The sequence below is a fragment of the Nyctereutes procyonoides genome, unplaced genomic scaffold, assembly GCF_905146905.1.
Source record: "Nyctereutes procyonoides isolate TBG_1078 unplaced genomic scaffold, NYPRO_anot_genome, whole genome shotgun sequence".
Taxonomy (NCBI): Eukaryota; Metazoa; Chordata; class Mammalia; order Carnivora; family Canidae; genus Nyctereutes; species Nyctereutes procyonoides.
In genome coordinates this window covers 48,273,879-48,291,960 of record NW_026575146.1, presented here as the reverse complement: position 1 = coordinate 48,291,960, position 18,082 = coordinate 48,273,879, and the positions used below count along the sequence as shown (strand labels likewise).

The 18,082-nt window shown below is 41.6% G+C and overlaps 1 protein-coding gene and 1 non-coding gene across 6 annotated transcripts in view; both read right to left on the bottom strand.

Annotated features, from left to right (window-relative positions):
- PRUNE2 (prune homolog 2 with BCH domain) overlaps nt 1-18,082 on the bottom strand; it is a 257,435-nt gene that overhangs the window by 120,472 nt on the left and 118,881 nt on the right. The window lies entirely within an intron of this gene.
- LOC129501143 (U6 spliceosomal RNA) lies at nt 8,561-8,664 on the bottom strand. The gene has a single exon (XR_008662684.1). It is a non-coding gene; the product is annotated as a U6 spliceosomal RNA (small nuclear RNA).

Genomic DNA, 18,082 nt, shown 5'->3' with positions numbered 1-18,082 from the left:
GGAACACACCTGAGAAATCCCTGGTGGAATGTGGCAAAACATTGGTTGTTTAAATCACCATCTTTGAAAAAGTCTCTTGTAAAAAATATTATTACTAGAAATTCTTACTGATCCCTCCAGACTCCAGCCCAAATGAATAACTAAATAGATTTGGCTAGATAGTCAAGAAAATACGAATATCCAGATCATATTCTTTACAAACCTCAATTAATAAAAAAAATAGTGGTGGTTTTGAAACAGTGGACTTTTCTCCTACTCAAGTGAAATGTAGAGAACTATCAAATCAAGACCTTAAGGGAAAAAAATTTTTCTCTGAAAATTTCTCTCTCCTCAAGAGAGGTGGATTGGTTGGATTCTTTCTAGAATCATGTAAATTTAGAATTCAACTGAGAACAAAGTTAAATGGTGAGTTTGAGATACGCCCTAAAGGCCACTTAGTTCAATCACCCACGCAATTATTAAATTTGTTCTACCTCATTCTGCCAAGTGGTTATGAACGCTTGTGCAGATGGGAAAGTTGTCACCAATGCAGCTGGCTCAGTCCACCTTTGGATAGGTCTATTGGACAGAGGTAAATTTTCTTTTTAAACCTTTTCTTATTTGCTTTGGATCTCCAAATAGAATGTTGACAACAACAAGGAAGATCTGAGTGCTTACAACAGGCAGTCATTGCTTTGAACATATAGCATGGGTTAATTTATTACTCAGAATAATCCTTTGGACAGGTTAATATCGATATTAATATCTTCCCCAATCTACAAGAGGGAGAAGACTGAGGCACAGAAAAGTTAAATAACTTTCCCAAGATCACATGCTTTAAAAGTGATAATTGAGGATTTGGAGGCAGGCATACTGACTCCAGAGTCCAATAACCAAACGATTGGGCTGCTGAATCTTTGAGAGTACTTGAAGAGAGTCATTGGGCCTCCTCAGAAAGTTCTAGTGAAAAAAGACAACTGTAGCTTTTGACATCATCTAATGAAACATTTAGATCCATTAATGCTAAAGAAAGTGTTACTTTAAAAAAAATTTTATTCATTTACTTGAAAGAGAGAGAGAGACATCAAGAATGGGGAGGAGAGGGAGAAGCAGACTCCCTATGAGAGGGAGCCTGATGCGGGGCTTGATCCCAGGACCCTGGGATCATGACCTGAGCCAAAGGCAGACCCTTAAGCAACTGAGCTATCCAGGCACCCCTGAAAGTGTTACTTTTTAAAAGATACGTTTTTACATATATTTCTTACTAAAGGATGCAATTAAACCGAACCTACAAAATTACATTAGAACTGAGAGCAATCTGTTTATATAAACCTATGTTTGGGCAGCAACGAAATAAAAGCACTCTTATTCTCTCTCATGAGTTAATAAGGAACTTTACAAAATAGATGATTCAAGAGTTCTCCATTCTGGATGGTTAGAAGTCCTGAGAGTTCTTTCTGAATAATGACCACCGTGCCTCTCTGTGCTCACCTCTCCCCTGAGATTTTGATCCAAATGGCAAGGGGTAGACCCAAGCACCAGTAGTGTTTTAAAGCTGCCTCAGTGATTCCAATGTGACATCAGGGTTGAGAATCATGGATCAGTGACTAGTCATGTTTCAGATTGCAAACCTATAAAAGGTCACGTGGCCATTAACAGGCAAAAGATAGAATTGGAACTCGAGTGTCATGACTCAAGAATCTGGAATTGTTCCCAACATGCGCTATTGCCAGCCACTCTTCCTAATACCAAATTCCTTAAGAAAAAAAAAAGCCAGCCCTTTGCAGTGGGAAGGACGCACATGTGAATGAATATGCAGGGAAGCTAGCTTCTGGATTGACCCAAGTTGGGACTACAGAAGACCTGCTGATCTGGCAAAGAGAAAGCAGACTAACAGGCCAGTCCCAGACACATTACCATGACCCCTGTCAACTTTCACTCTTTTACTCATGAATTAAAATGTCCCAAGACATTCCAGCCTTACTGTTTACAGAGAAACACTCTAGCATATCCTAATGAATCGTGAACTTTTCTCTTCATGCAGGCAAACATGACCATATTTCTTTTTAAGTACTTTTAAGTAGTTCTAACAGTAACTCAGCTTCTTGCCAGATTTTAGAAGCCAAACCCCTCTTGTTATTTCCTTCCATTGAATGCTTGAAGCACTATCCCAGCAGGTCATATACTTGCCTTCAATTTGACCAATTGTGTAGGACATTTCATAAATCGATTACTTTGGTTCTTAAAATCCTGTTAAAGATTTATGTCATTCCTTCTCATTCCTTTTTTTACCTCAGTATGTATCTTGCTTTATTCATTCAAGTATTTATTAGATATTTATTGAAGGCCCTCTGTATTCCCTGGCCCTGATTTATTTTTCTTCAATGCACTTTTGAAAACCTGAATTCATATTGTATGTCTAATTGTTTCCTTTGTTGTCCATCTCCCCTGCCCCCAACAGAATGTCAGCTCCAAGATGATGAGGGAACTTTGTCGCATTCATACTCTATCCCTGATACCTGAAATACTGGGGGCCCGTGGTAGATGCCCAATGGATATTAAAGGAATTAACAAATGAGTGAGTGAGTGAGTGACTGACTGACTGACTGAATGGATGGATGAGAAAATGAATGGATGTGACAAATGAGAGGATGGATGGATGGATGGATGGATGGATGGATGGATGGACAGATGGGTGAGTGAATACCAAGTGCCAGACTACGGCGATATAAAAAATGTGTCGAGCTTCCTGCCCACGGGAGTCTGCAGCCTTACTGCAGCTAAGCATACACAATGCGGAACCATCTTGTAGAGGTATGAACAAAGAGCACTGGGAACAGCGGGGACAGAATCTGGAAACCTCTCTGGAGAAGTCAGAGAAAACCCCCTCACAAAGCGAATACTTGTGATGCGATGCAAAGGAGGGCAGGACTCTGCGCAGTGGCCAAGCCGGGCCCGACATTTATGATGGGAAGAACAGAGAGCACAGGACAGGACTCTGAGCAGTGAGTAGATAGAAATTGAGATTTCAGAATATTCCAAACAGAGTTCATCGACAGACTGAGGCCCAACAGTGACTTCACTGTTCTGTGATGGTAAAACATCCACTTTGGCTGAAACCAGATTATCGATGTCAAGAATAGACCTCATGAGGCAGGGCTGGCTAACATACAGAGGTCATCTTTGGTTCATTTGTATTTTAATGACCTGGGATAGTTTTCTTCACTTCTCTGTCCTCAGTTCCCTTAGCTGTAAAAGGAGGATAAGGAAATAGTAACGACTTCATCGAGTCACTGTAAGGAATAAGTGAATTAACTTATCTGAGGCACTAGCCAAGCCATTGGTCAGTTCTGCTAGAAGGTGCCACGTGCATTCCTAAGAAATCCCAGTGCAAAATCGCACAGTGAAAACCAGAGTTTATTGGAGGAGCAGGGATGGGGCACCACTCTCAACTTCATCAGTGACACACTTATAAAGAGAGGAACCCAATAAAAATGGCAGCATGGTTGTGCACATATGAGGTGGTCAATAAATACTATAATAAATAGGACACTTACCTTGAAAAACATCTAAAGTCTTGCTTCTAGAAATGGGCATTGTTGCAGCTTGAGTTCCTATATTTGAAATTGGACCAAACGCCCTAAAATCAGACATGGATAGATGTGGTTCATCATGGCTGTGAACACAGGTAGGAGGCAGGTGTTTGGTGTGAGTGTGTGTGTGTGTGTACATGCATGCACACTTGTGCATTTTGTATGATTCCAGCAAAGCTCTGATAAGTGCTATTTTCTCTGTCTACTCAGTGTTTCTCAAGGACAAAATTGTGCACAATCACATCTGAAGTTTGCGTCGTGCTCAAAACTGGTTCCTAATATATTCTTCACATTTTCCAAACTGGCCTTATGGAACTGACCAAAAGTGTTCAATGAGGAATAGCTGTGACAAAAACTTTTAGAGCTCCATAATATTATTTTAGGCATCAACCAGCTGACAACATAAATCTCTTTAACAACTTGGGAAGACTCCCTTGCCTGTACACACCCCCACCCCCAGCCTCTGAACCCAGTGAAAGTAGCTGCGGAACAAGTTGCGGTTTTGAATTTGTGTCCATTTCTTATCACTCAGTGTCCCTCAACCCAAAAAAAACTGAGAAACCACTTTAGAATAATATGCTAAATACAAAATGTAATTTCATTTAAAAATAATGAAATACCCCAACAACTGCTGGCTTGCTATTTCACTTATAACTTGAGCAGATACTATCGAGCTGTAGGGTAAAAGGGGTTTTAAAGAATTTTCAAGAAAATTTTCAAGAAAAAAAGGAAAGACTTCTAGAATTAACTTTTTTTTTTTTAGTACATACATTGAAAAACTAAAGTTCTCAACTAATAAAAATCTTCTAAGACCTGAAGTCCCATACTCCAAAATTTGGGAGGGAACTGGCTTAAGGTGTGCAGAGGAGATCTGGCTAAAAAGTACTTTAAAAAACTGATCACGTTGTAGGTGCCTGGGTGGCTCAGAGGTAGAGCATCTGCCTTTGGCTCAGGGCATGATCCCGGGGTCCTGGGATTGAGTCCCACAACAGCTTCCCTGCATGGAGCCTGCTTCTCCCTCTGCTTGTGTCTCTGCCTCTTTCTCTGTGTCTCATGAATAAATCAACCAAATCTTAAGAAAAAAAACAAAAAACAAACAAAAAAAAGAAACCCAGCCCCTGGAGGCTTCCCGCTTCGCTCGCCCGCCAGAGGGCGCCACTGCCCCATCCTTCCCCGCCGCTGGGGCTCCTCCAGTTCTCCCCAGGCCTTTGCAGGCTCCCTCCACCCTCGAGACAGCTGCATTCTCTTTGCCGACACAGGCGGGGTTTTTGGTGGGGTTTTTTGTTTGTTTTAAAAATCTCCTTAGATATCCAATATTTTCGGCCGAGTTTACGTCCCGAGGGAGGACTCCTCAGAATCTGGCAAAGGTACTAGGAGGAGGGAAACCCAGATCGCTAAAGCGGAGGAACGATTGCCATGGAAACAAAACGGATGCGAGAGGGCCCTGGGGGGCGTCCGGCGCTATTTCCCCCCAGTGATACTGAATCTGTAGTATCTGCAGTGTTTCTCAGGGCTGGATTAGCCAGCTCAGGCAAAGTGTGTAATCGGTATTAATCTCCCAGAATGTCCCTGCTACCGCCTATCAATCTGCATAAATGTTACCACAAAACTTTAGGAAGAAATGCTATTCAGAGCAAATGATGCATCAAATTCAAACAGGCCATCAAGATTGCTAATGGATTTTAATAGCAGCTATTACAGCATAATAGTATTTTCCCAACAGCTGTTTGTTGATACAATTCTCAGTTTACAGGACCTTTATGTCCAATCCCAGGAGATGGCCCACCATTCATTTATAATCATTTGATTCCACCTACAAACAAATGCTACTTTATTTGCATTTGGAGGCTGTGAATGGTCTGTAGATTTGACCCACTCCCACCTCGTTCAACGAAACCAGCAGCGAATATTACAGAGTAATTAATATTTAGATGTACTAACTACTGCCAGAATAAATACTGTCAACTGGTGAACTCAAAGAGGTTTTTTTTATTGATTGCTTGGCTACAATTCTAATGATGCTAATTGTCAAAAACAGCCTTTTATTCTTATGTCAATGAGTAATGGCCTCAATGAGAATTAAGACTGAAATTTTTGAAACTAAAGGACACATAAACCATCCTGAGTTTTCTGCTGGAGATGACTCACATTCAAAAATGCCACTAAGGGATCCCTGGGTGGCGCAGTGGTTTGGCGCTTGCCTTTGGCCCAGGGCGCGATCCTGGAGACCCGGGATCGAATCCCACGTCGGGCTCCCGGTGCATGGAGCCTGCTTCTCCCTCTGCCTGTGTCTCTGCCTCTCTCTATCTCTCTGTGACTATCATAAATAAATAAAAATTTAAAAAAAAATCAAAAATGCCACTAAATCGCAGCCAGAGGGAAGCCCTTGTTCTGCAGCAATGATTGTGATAAGAATCGAGGTGAGGGAGAATGTATCTGGGAAACTTAAAGCTTTGTTTCTTGTGGAATGATGGAGAGATTATGGCATTGAAAATAAATATTAGTTCACAAGTTCACAAAGAATCACCTAAGGAATGCGTTTAAAATGTGAATCCCTGGCTCATGCCCCAGAGATTTGAGGCTGGGCCCAGGAATTCACATTTTAACAAGAACTCCAGGGAATTCTGGTGCCAGTTATCCTCGGACCACAGTTTGAGAAAAGCTGGGGAAAAAAAGCACCAGGTTATAAGACTAATTCATCTCCAGATTCTTAACGCAGCTTTGGGCTTTAATGATTTCAGAAGTAAATGTTTTAAAAAGCACATAAAACATCGTGTGAAAGTTTATTTTATTCCTTTTATGCTTACTTAGTTCTGCAGTTTTGAAAAAAAAAAGTTTTTAATTATAGATCTTTTTCCCTTAAGGTAATATGTACAAATTTCAATCAGGAAATTATTTTTTTAAAATTTTATTTATTTATTTATTCATGAGAGACACAGAGAAAGAGGAGAGACACAGGCAGAGAGAGGAAGAGAAAACAGGTTCCATGCAGGGAGCCTGATGTGGGACTCCATCCTGGAACCCCAGGATCACACCCTGGGCGGAAGGTGGCGCTAAACTGCTGAGCCATCCGGGTTCCCCAATCAGGAGATTAAATGAAAATATAAAGCTTCAAGATTACTCAACATTTACAAAACTACATAGGTGTAAAAGAAAGGAAAATAATTGTACTTCCAAATGTAGCTCTTTACGTTGATAGAATTTATGCTTCTCACACCATTAATATGTATAACTGTACCAAAGCTTCGGGGGCAAACTGTATGGAACTTCTCTACACGCTGGTTTGATGAAACTAAGAAGTGGAACTGAACTCTCTGTCCTGTCCAGCCAGTACTGGTTTGGTTTCAGAGGAATTACATGGGTTTACAGCCTGGCAGGTGCTGGGGATGATCCTGGATCAGTAATACAGAGAGTTGTAGAAGAATGGAGTGGGAATCACTAGGAGCAGAAATGATGGCTCTGCTGAGTCCAGGTATTTGGAAAGGATGCAGGCACCTGACGCTCCATAGAACTTTACAACCTCCCAATAGCACTTTCACCCACATTATATTTGTCCCATTTTACAGATGAGAAGGCTGATCCCTGAGGGTTTTTCTGTGATCTGTCCAGAAAGAAAAAAAAAATCACAGGTAACAAATCGCTGAGATCTCAAAGCCAAGGCTCTGACCCTTCTCTATGCCACACTCACCCTTGACCAGGGGTCCAGTCCCAGCAGTGAAGCCAGGAAGGCCTCAGAAAGTTCAGGAAGGAGCAGATCCGAAGGTGGCAAACAAACAGGGACAAGAACTGTAAGGCCTGCCATGCTCCAGAGCAAGGCCCAGAGCTGGGGAAGCAGACCAGATGGGAAGAACAAGCTCCTTTTAGCTAGAGGTGGCTGAACTGACCGGAGAGCTCTTGGCTGCAGAGGCCCTGATCCTTACCTCTTTGTCTGGGTCTCCCTCCCTGGAGACATCATGGAAACAGTGCTTTGGAAGCCTGCCTCTGTCACAGAGTTCTTGTGTGACTGTGAAGTCATCACTGCATCTCTTTGACTTTGAGGTACGTCCTTGATACAACTAACATAATAATAATTACCTTTCAGAGTTGTTATGGCTTTTAAATAACTTAATTAAAATGACGTACTTGGCTAAGAGCTGGCCCCTTGGATCTAATCAGGTCCCTTGTGCAGAAGTGGAGCTAGCTTCCTCCTCCCTGGTGGGAGCCTGCTGACGTCACTGCAGCCTTAGCAGCTGCGCATAGTAGGCTCTCCATACATTTTTCTGAATGGATGAATGAATGAATGGATGTCCAGGACCAACTCATACTCTCCCCATGGCATGCCAGCTACTTCCCTGGGGTCCTTATTTCTACTAATGGTATAATTTTTCTTTCCTCATCATCCAGGGCAGAGATTTCAGAGTTAACCTCTATAATATCTTCCACCATATCAGTACCAAGATCATTCTTCTTTTGTGTGACCATTGGTTTCCTTTTGACTAAAAATTCTAGTTTGTATGCTTATGCATTCTGCCCCAAACTATCGAAATAACCTAACTGCTCTTCCTGCCATCTCTATACTGGGCAAGCTGCATCCAGCTTAATCTTCATAAATCTTACCTTGACTTTATTCCACATCATGATGGTGCCCTACCTCCCCCACCCTCAACTCCCATTATGTTCTTCCAGACTTACTCTGCTTCAACCAAACTGAACATTCTGGCTTCCCAAACACAGTGTGGGTTAACCACATCCTTGCCTAGCAAGAAACTTTTACATGTTAAGACTCAGTAGAGGTTTGTTGAATTTAATCAAACCAAATTGAATTGCTTGAATCCTTATGCTCAAAATTGAATATGAATCAGAAGCCTCAGTGGGGCAGTGTTGACTTGCTCAGACCTTACTCATTCCTTCTGCCATCAGCCCTATCTTCTATAGGACCCCCCCCCCGCCCCTTTGCTCAGGAGATAAAATACATAGACTGCTTCAGAGTAGAAAGTAATTTTTTTTTCAAAAATATGGAACGCTTCACGAATTTGCATGTCATCCTTGTGCAGAGGCCATGCTAATCTCTGTATCGTTCCAATTTTAGTATATGTGCTGCTGAAGGGAGCACGAGAGTAGAAGGTATTACCAGGGAGAAGATATGAGTCTGCAGGGAGCAGTAGCTTATAGTTGTACAGGTCACACAAATCTCATATATTAAAGTGGTATTTTTATTAAAACTGCAAAAATTCACCATCCATACCATCTCAAATCTATGTTTGGAGTCTTTAACCCCCAAATGAACTAAAGATTCAGCCTATCAAATTTGTGGGTACTCTCATTTTGTAGACCTGAGCTGGGTGTAATTTTATCCTCAGGCATTGAAGAACAGAGTCAAATGATTGATTTTTCTCTTTTGCTGGAAAGGTTTTTTGTTGTTGCTGTCATTTTTTATCTTAGACATTTTGGTTTTGGTCACTAGGTGGCTCTAAATTTCCATTGGAAGATAAAAATCTAGAAAACATTAACAAAAATATGCCCTTCTCACCAAACACTTTAAAAATATTTCTTTCAACAATTTTGACTTGAGAATAAAGTTAAAAAAACAAACATAAGCTCCAAAAACAGCAATATATTTGTCCATCTACCTTATCTAGCTTTTGAAATACATCATTTATAACTTTATATGAAAAGCTATTATATCAGTTATAGGGGCAATTTAAAAATGATTCATAAACTATTATTTAAATAATGTTACTTTGAGCTGTATTATATTATGTATCCCCTGTGGTCAAACAATTGAGCCCTATCATATTTACAGGGAGACTTCAAATTATTGTCATATAATTTTAATTGCTTTAAAATCTTTCCTAATCATACATTAACAACCCCTGAAAGATCTGGAACAAATTCCAAAATCATTTTTAAGGTTGTTAACTTTAAACAAAATGAAACTATTAGAACAAAGATCTTTAAGGCACTCTGGAAATCGCCATATTAGTGTTGTTGGGAAAAGTGATTTATTGTCCTAAATTTTCTTCATCCATTGAAAAATGCTGCATTTGAGTTCTATAAGGATTTAATGTGTTTCCACATCTTTAATGGCAATACTCTCATTATCTCATCATAATGTGTACTAAGGGGCACCTGGGTGGCTCAGTCGGTTGAGCATCTAACTCCTGGTTTCAGCTCAGGTCATGATCTCAGGGTCATGACCTCAGGGTCTTGAGATTGAGCCTCGGTATGCATTGCGCTTGCCCTCAACATGGAGTCTGCAAAAGACTCTTTTCTGCCCTCCCTCCCCCTCTGCTTTCTCTGCTCATGCTTCTGTACTTTCTCTCTCAAATAATTTTTTTAAATGTGTGTTAATACAGAAAGAAGTCATCCAAAGTCATCGCCAGATAACCTATTAATAACAAAACTGGGGATCCCTGGGTGGCGCAGCAGTTTGGCGCCTGCCTTTGGCCCAGGGTGCGATCCTGGAGACCCGGGATCGAATCCCACGTCAGGCTCCCGGTGCATGGAGCCTGTTTCTTCCTCTGCCTGTGTCTCTGCCTCTCTCTCTCTCTCTGTGTGTGACTATCATATATAAATAAAAAAAAATTAAAAAAAAATAACAAAACTGGGAGTGGCAGGTGGAGAAATGTGAGGAGAGAGTCCCTATAACTGGAAATAATCTAGATGTCTGCTTGGCTTGAGCTTTCTGGAGGAGGCCCATCTTTAAAATTCATATTTAGTACCTAGGTGTTCTACATCAATCTGCAGATTCCACGAATGTTAGTTCCATCTCTTAACAAATTTAGAAAGAGTTTGTGTGATGCTTGTGGTCATTTTACTCCCATCTCCTGGCCCGCCCATGACAAAACTCCAAGTTTCCTCATTTTTTTTTTTTGATGTGTTCAAAATACAGGCTATATGGAGTGACTTTGCCTCCTTTAATACTGACTCTTGTATGTAGGTGTAGGTGTAGGTGTAGGTAGGTGTAGTGTAGGTGTAGGTATACAGCAGCTTAAAGACAATACAGTATCAGATTGAGCACCATGAGCTCCACTGCAGACATGTGGGAAGCCCACATGGATACACTGGTCTCCCAGCAGTTTGGCAATCTTGTTCCAGGCAAAACACATAAAGCACTTTCTGTTACAACATTAACAGAGCAGCAAACACTGGGCATTCACTTTCTGATTTGCAATTTTTTTTTAATTGATAAAATAGCCTATGTGACATACCTAGTCACCTCTATCTGGTCTACCACGAGCCTCTTTCTTCTCCACCTGAATAACTACTATCAAGCCTACTTGAGGGCTTGCTTATCTCAAGGGATTTGAAGATTGAATTCTTCTTCTGCCAGGGTACTATTATAGTATAAGGATAAGCACCCAGGCCACCTGGGTTTGAAGCCCAGTTAAGTCACTCATTGGTTATGAGTTCTTGAGCAAGTTACTTAATTTCAGTTTCTTTATCAAACAGGATAATAATATGAATACAGGCCTCATAGAGCTATGTGAAGTTTTAAAAATATATATATTTTATTTATTTATTTATTTGAGAGAGAGACAGCACAAACAGGGAGAGGTGCAGAGGGAGAGGGAGAAACAGACTCCCCCTCTCCACTGAGCAGGAAGCCCCATGTGGGGCTCCGTTCTGGGACTCCAGGATCAGATCTGAGCCAAAGGCAGATACTTAACCACTGAGCCACCCAGGTGTGCAAGCTGAGTGAAGTTTAAACAAGTTACCTGAGGAGGACTTAGTACAGTGCCTGCTGTACTGTAAGCCATGTAGGTGTTGGTAAATTATGTAGGAAGTTCAGGAAGCTAAGTGAGCTGACATAAATGTTAGCCATTCTTCTGGAAGTGCTCACCCAAAGTCCAAATTAAATGTGGTCCCTCTCTACTCTCTCCCAGAGAAAACCCAATCATAACACTTAGCACAGGAACCAGAAATCCACAGTTGATTTGCCCAGTTCCTCCAATGGACTGTCATGGGGCAAAAACGATAAACAGGTGAAGTTTCATATCCCCCATCCCCAATACTGAAGTGTGATCTCTTTAGCTTCCCCACCTCCCTTACTTTCTCTAAGGAGTGAATGATTGAAAACCTCATTGGTAGCTACTGGAGAAGAGCAGTTGGGGTGAAGTGTGTGTTGCATGTTACAGCAGAGATGGGATATGCTGGGGGTCCTAGAATGGATGAAGAGAACACTGAAGGGGAAGATGGGACAGGGCCAGAGAAGCAGATAGCATGGGAAAGAGGAAGATTTCTTCTGTGGTTACATAGTGAGTGGTGTCCATGAGTCAAGGAACAGGAGAAGAAAGGACACATCAGTGAGTTGCAACAGGCTGTGTACTTGGAGTACGTTACATAGTTCGAGAGATATACCAAGGAAGGGAGTTCTTGTTTGGACTAGGCTTCACCAGAAGGACCTGTGGATATCAATTTCATAAAGTTTACAAGATTACATGTTAGGCAAGTGTAGGGTCAGTTCCTCACTCATTAATATCATTTATTCACTGGTCGACTGGGCAAATATTTATGAACAATTTCTCTGTGTCAGGCACTGATCATATGATAACAAACAAGAAAGATTATGCCACTGCTTTCATGGAGTCACATTTTAGTGCACAGAGACAGAGAGCAAGTAAATCAATCAATCAAAAAGATAATTTCTAATAATGGCAAAACACCCAGTAATATGTGATGGGAAATATCAGGATGAGGCAAAAGGGAGGTTTAAATGGGGAAGTCTGGCAGGTGATACGATGACATATGAGTGCCATTCTTGAATGATGAGAAATGGCTAGGTCCTTCAAATTGTGAGGTCAGATTATTCCAGAAAAAAGAACCAGCAAGTGCAAAGGGCTTGGGATCAACCCTGTGGATTAGAGAAACAGAGGAATGGCTGGAGTGGCAGCAGCCAAGACAGCAAATGGAAGATGTCAGCGGCAGGAAGGTCTACAGGATGCAGAGCTTTGTGGGTCACAGATATGAGCTTGGATTTTATTCAGAGAGTGACTGGAACCTACTATAGATTTAAAGTTGCAGGTCAATTTAAAATCTATGCTTATATTTGAGTTTTATACAAATGACTCCAGTCATTATGTAGAGATGGGGCGGCAGACTGGTAGGAGCAGGGAGACCAGTTAGGTTACTGCATTGGCCAGGGTGAGAGGTGGTGGCTGGGCCCAGGCCTTTTGGTGTTGGACAAGCCATGGCTTGGCTTCCATGAGATATTCTATTCTTAAGTGAAATATAAGTTGATAACAGAGATTTTTGTTTCATTCACCATTCTGCTGCCAGTATCTAGAATAGAACTTGCATATAGAAGACACTTACTAAATGCCATTGAAGGAATTTATCTACGGCAAAAAGAATGGTGCAGCACAGAGCTAGGGAAAAAGTCAAAAATTCTGTTTAGGATTGTTAAATATGAGATGCCTACTGGACATTTCAATGGAGATGTCAAGTAGGCAAAGTAGAGATACAGGTTTTGAGCTCAGGGGCAGATGAACATTTGGGGATCCTTGACATATGATTGCCTAGAGTGGAGACTGATTTTGTCTCCTACTCCCTGCTGCTTCTACTGAACTCTCTTCCTTCTCCTCTCCTATTATGCAGAACTTTAAAGATTCATCAGCTTTCTCTGTGTGACTTACACAGTCCTTCATGAGTCTTCAAGTGAATACAGCCTACCCAGCACAACTCTAGCAGTGATACAAAAACCCAGCCAAGGGAAGTGAATTTGGGCTCCTGTATTCACTCAGACCACTGTTCCACTCCTTGTCAGGGCCTTCGCTACTCCCTTCCTCCCTGACTTCCCAGAGCTCTCGGTTCCTCACTTAGGCTCCTGAAAGAGCAAAAACAGCTGGAGGTAATGATAAATTGGACCTTGCATTAGTTCTTGTGTGATTTAAGGACTACTGTCCAGCTACAGCATCACAGTGACAGATCAGAGGAGGTCTTGCCCCCATCCAGATCCACCAGCCATGCCGGTCAACCCAACATTGCTGCCTGCAGAGCAGGATCACACAGGCATGGTTCTCCTGGGATTGCTGTTCATACTCTAGACTTGAACTAGCATCTTGGTGTGAATGACTCCTAAATCTCTACCTCCAGCCCACACTTCTCATTTCTTCTCAGGCTTTCTACTTTCCTTGGGCTTGCAAAGGAAATTGAAGTTAAAGTCATCTTAGAAAACACTCACTTCAGGGACACCTGAGTGGCTCTGTGGTTTAGTGCCTGCCTTTGGCCTGGGGTGTGATCCTGGGGTCCCGGGACTGAATCCCACATCGGGCTCCCTACAGGGAGCCTGCTTCTCCCTCTGCCTGTGTCTCTGCCTCTCTCTCTCTCTCTCTCTCTCTCTCTCTCTCTTTCTCTGTGTGTGTGTGTTTGTGTGTATATCTCTCAAGAATAAATAAATGAAATCTTTAAAAAAAAAAAAAAGAAAAGACTCACTTCAGAAAAATAAAATGTGTAACTCAACTTGCCCTACTCTGACCACTTCCTCTAAATTTATCATCTATGTTTGGATCTCCCTACGATTTAATCATAGACCACTGGACATTTGTGTGGTGTAACACTCTGCATGGATTTTATGCTTTAAAAAAAGAACTTGTAAATCTTTACTTTGCATAATTCCTACTACCAAAAACATTTCACTTTGGCAACCATTTTAAATACAGAAATAATACATGCTTGCTTTCACAAGTCAAATCTTCCAAAGCTGTTTAATATGAATTATTTATCTCAGCATTCAGTAAAGACAGTTTGAAGTCCTACTATATTTGAGCACTCTTCTAGGAGTGAGAGCTACAGAAGTGGACAAAGCCCCTACTCAAGGTAAAGCTCATGCTGGCCAGAGGACAGACACAGACCATAGTAAGGTCACATGGGGGCAAGTGTGATGAAGAAAATGAAGGTGGGATCGGGCTGAGGGATTATTAGCAAGGTGGCAGCATGGGAGTGGTTATTTTAAACAGAGCGGTCAAGGATGGGGTTAGGTAATATTTTTTTTTTAAGATTTTATTTATTCATGAGAGACACAGTGAGAATGAGAGAGAGAGAGGCAGAGACATAGGCAGAGGGAAAGCAGGCTCCACGCAGGGAGCCCGACGTGGCACCCGCACCCGATCCCAGATCTCATAACTTGGGCCAAAGGTGGCGCTAAACCACTGAGCCACGCGGGCTGCCTGGGCTGCCTGGGTTAGGCAATACTAAGCAGAGTCCTGAATGGCTGTAAAATATATACATCAAACAGTTTGTGGCAAATCGCATTATTTTTAAAGCCTGTTAAGTGTCCATTCAGCAAATTGACTTTCAGAAAATTCAGTGAGAGCCAGAAAACAGGAAAACCAAACCTAAATGTCATCCTGGCTGGAAGAGACCCAAGAATCTGCTAATACATTCTGTTTTTATTTCCAATCATTTCCGGAGGGGAGAAGCCACCAGACTCCTTGCACTGCCCGCAAAGGCCACAGACCACTCAGGTGTGCTTTGCAGACTATGCTGAGAGAGGAAGGAAAAGCCGCTCCAGCTTACTTGATTAAACAGCAGTGCAAACACTCACTTTGTGATAAGGACAATACAAACAGCATGCAACTCAGTGGGCTCATTAAGATGCTTCCAGTATCCTGACTTCAAAAACAAAGCAACATTGCAGCAAATCAGACACACAAGGAGTCAGAGAACAGAGCACTTGGTGCAACATGCATTGCCTTTTAACCCGTGAATCCCTGATCCTCATTCCTGGCTTTAGACCAGGTGGTCCACTGGAAAAGGCTTTCCCCCTGCTCCCCAGCTGCTGAAGAACAAGACATTCTTGTCTGTCATTTGTTGTTTTCACTCGATTCTGGTGCCAAAAGTGAATGCTCTTTCCTGTGTGGACACCAGTGCTCATTACAGACAGAAGCTAGAGTTGCCATGGCTGCTTAGCTCCTGGTATGAAGGTACCCTCCGAGGAATAGATTCTTCAGTTCAATGCTCACGATCATCTTGTCAAAAATATTGATTTTGCTTTAAAAAAATTAAACAATCTGAACAAATCTGAAAGCATAGCGAGATAGGGGTAGAGCTTACTCAACCTCTAGTTAGTTCAGATGTAGCCTTGAGACCCTGGGAACTGTTTCCGAGTTCTAGCAAATTCTTAAAGGCAAACCAAAGACAGCCCCTGCGACTGTGCAAACGTCTTCTCCCCTGGGGAAGGCTAAATGCCACTTTTGATGATGTAAGTTATTGACAGGTAGCCACGCAAGGATTCCAAAATCTAGGTGGCTCTCACCAAAGGTGGGAAGTGGGGGCAAGTCACATTTTGCTCTTTTCCATTAACTGGAAAAGTTCATCTTTGCTCCAAAACCTTCCCTTCTGGGAAAAGGAACAATTTATGTTAAGAAACAAAAATCAAATCAAGTCAGCAATACAATTTCTTAAATCAGAATGTATTACCTGATATCCTATCACCTTCACCTACTTTCTATTATTTTAAGCACATACTTATTTCTCATCAATTTTCCTTTCTTTTCTTTTTAAAGGTATGTTTTATTTTATTTTAATTAATTAATGTATTTTAAGTAATCTCTGTACCCCATGTAGGGCTCAAACTCACAACCCTGAGATCGAGAGTCATGTGCTCTATGGATTGAGCCAGCGAGGTGCCCCCAAGCTAATTTGACTTTCACACAGTGGTCTTCTGTCGTCACTGTAAGAATTCACCCAGCTCAAGAAAAAATTCTGAATTAATATAGGTACCAATTGAGAAAGAATGAAATAGACAGCTCACCGTACCCACAAACCGTACCCACTGAAGAAAGAGAAATCTTTCTGAACCCTGGGAGGTTACCAGAATGAAAAACTGGAAGAAAAACTGATCTATGTTGAACAATCTATTCTTTATCCATGTCGTCTGGCTTCCTAATTGTCCCACATTCACCCAGTGGGTCACACCACACACAAACGAATATACCTTATATAAATATGTGCAATAATAACTCAGAACCTCTTGTTCCCTGCTACCATGTTACAACTGGTGGGTAAAGGGAATTTAACAAGGAAACTTACTTAGGAGACCCTGTGTGTTAATTAATTTTGTTAAAAAATAACCCTAGGGAAAGAAAGTGGGAAGCAACTGATGGGAGAAAGCAAGTACAGAAACGGGAATTATGAAGAGAAGGGGTGAACGTAAACCAGACAAAATGACTGGTTAGAAGACAGCAGATCTATTTTAAGTCTGCAGGGCTAGGAAGGGACAAATATTCTAAACTTAATTAGATTGTCTCAAATAATAACTAGGTTATCTACTTGAAAACTCGGGCAGAAAAGAGAGAAAGGAATAGGCTTACTTCTCTAAATCAGAGAGAAATTAAGAAAAAAAATTTTTAGGTTAAAAATGGAGGGCCCAGGAAGTTGCCTGGGTGGCTCAGTGGTTGAGCATCTGCCTTCGGCTCAAGTCGTGATCCCAGGGTCCTGGATCAAGTCCCACATCAGGCTCCCTACAGGGAGCCTGCTTCTCCCTCTGCCTATGTCTCTGCCTCTCTGTGTCTGTCATGAATAAATAAATAAAATCTTTAAAAAAAGAAAAAGAAATGGGGAGAACTAGGTTCTCCTGATTTATTAAAAAAAAAAAAAAATGGAGGGACCAAGGGCACCTGGGTGGCTCAGTCAGTTAAATGTCTCCCTTTGGCTCAGGTCATGATCCCAGGGTCCTGGGATCAAGCCCCTCATTAGGCTCCCTGCTCAGCTGGGAGTCTGCTTCTTGCTCTCCATCTGACCCTCTCCTCCCCCACTCTCTCTCTCTCTCAAATTAATAAAATATTTTTAAAACTAAAAATTAAAAATAAATTAATTAATCAAAATGGAGGGGCCAGATGGGATCTAGTGCTTGTGGGGAATGAAGAGATTGCAGATTTTAGAGACAGAAGAACACCAGTTCAAGTTTGTCATCAGCTGTGAGTGACATTTTTTGTCCTTGAGCCTCAATGTCTTCATCTGTAAAATGAGCATGTTAATTTCTCCTCTACAGAGAGGTTATAAGAAACAGAAAGAATTTATGTCAAGTTTTTGGTACTCTGTGATCACTCAGTGAATTATAAAACAATACTTCAGTCCAAAGAGGAAGAAATAGTCTTTCTGTCACTTGCCAAATAGAGATGAGTAGGATCAGACAGAAAATCATGTTTACATGGGGGAAAGATGGCCTTGTTCACTAAGCACCATGTGAAAGACCAGAGGACTAAGAAGAGAGGTCTCAGGACATGCGAGCTATAGATGAAAGCATCCAGCTAGAATGCACCTCTTCGCAGTGACAAAGAGGAGCATCATTATCCAGGCCATCTTCTACTTTGCCATTTTAAAAAGCATTTTCTTCCTCTCCCCATATTTCAGGTTTGCAAGGATGACATTATCTCTACATTCTTCCTTGAACTCCTGAAGCTTCCTTAGGTGTAAACTTGGTTTTGTATCATCTCATTGCAGGCAAATCCTCCTAGGTCTTTTATCTTCTGGAAAATGCAGAGGGACTGCTCGCCTGGTCTTCAGGTCAGTGACACAAGTCCATTTCT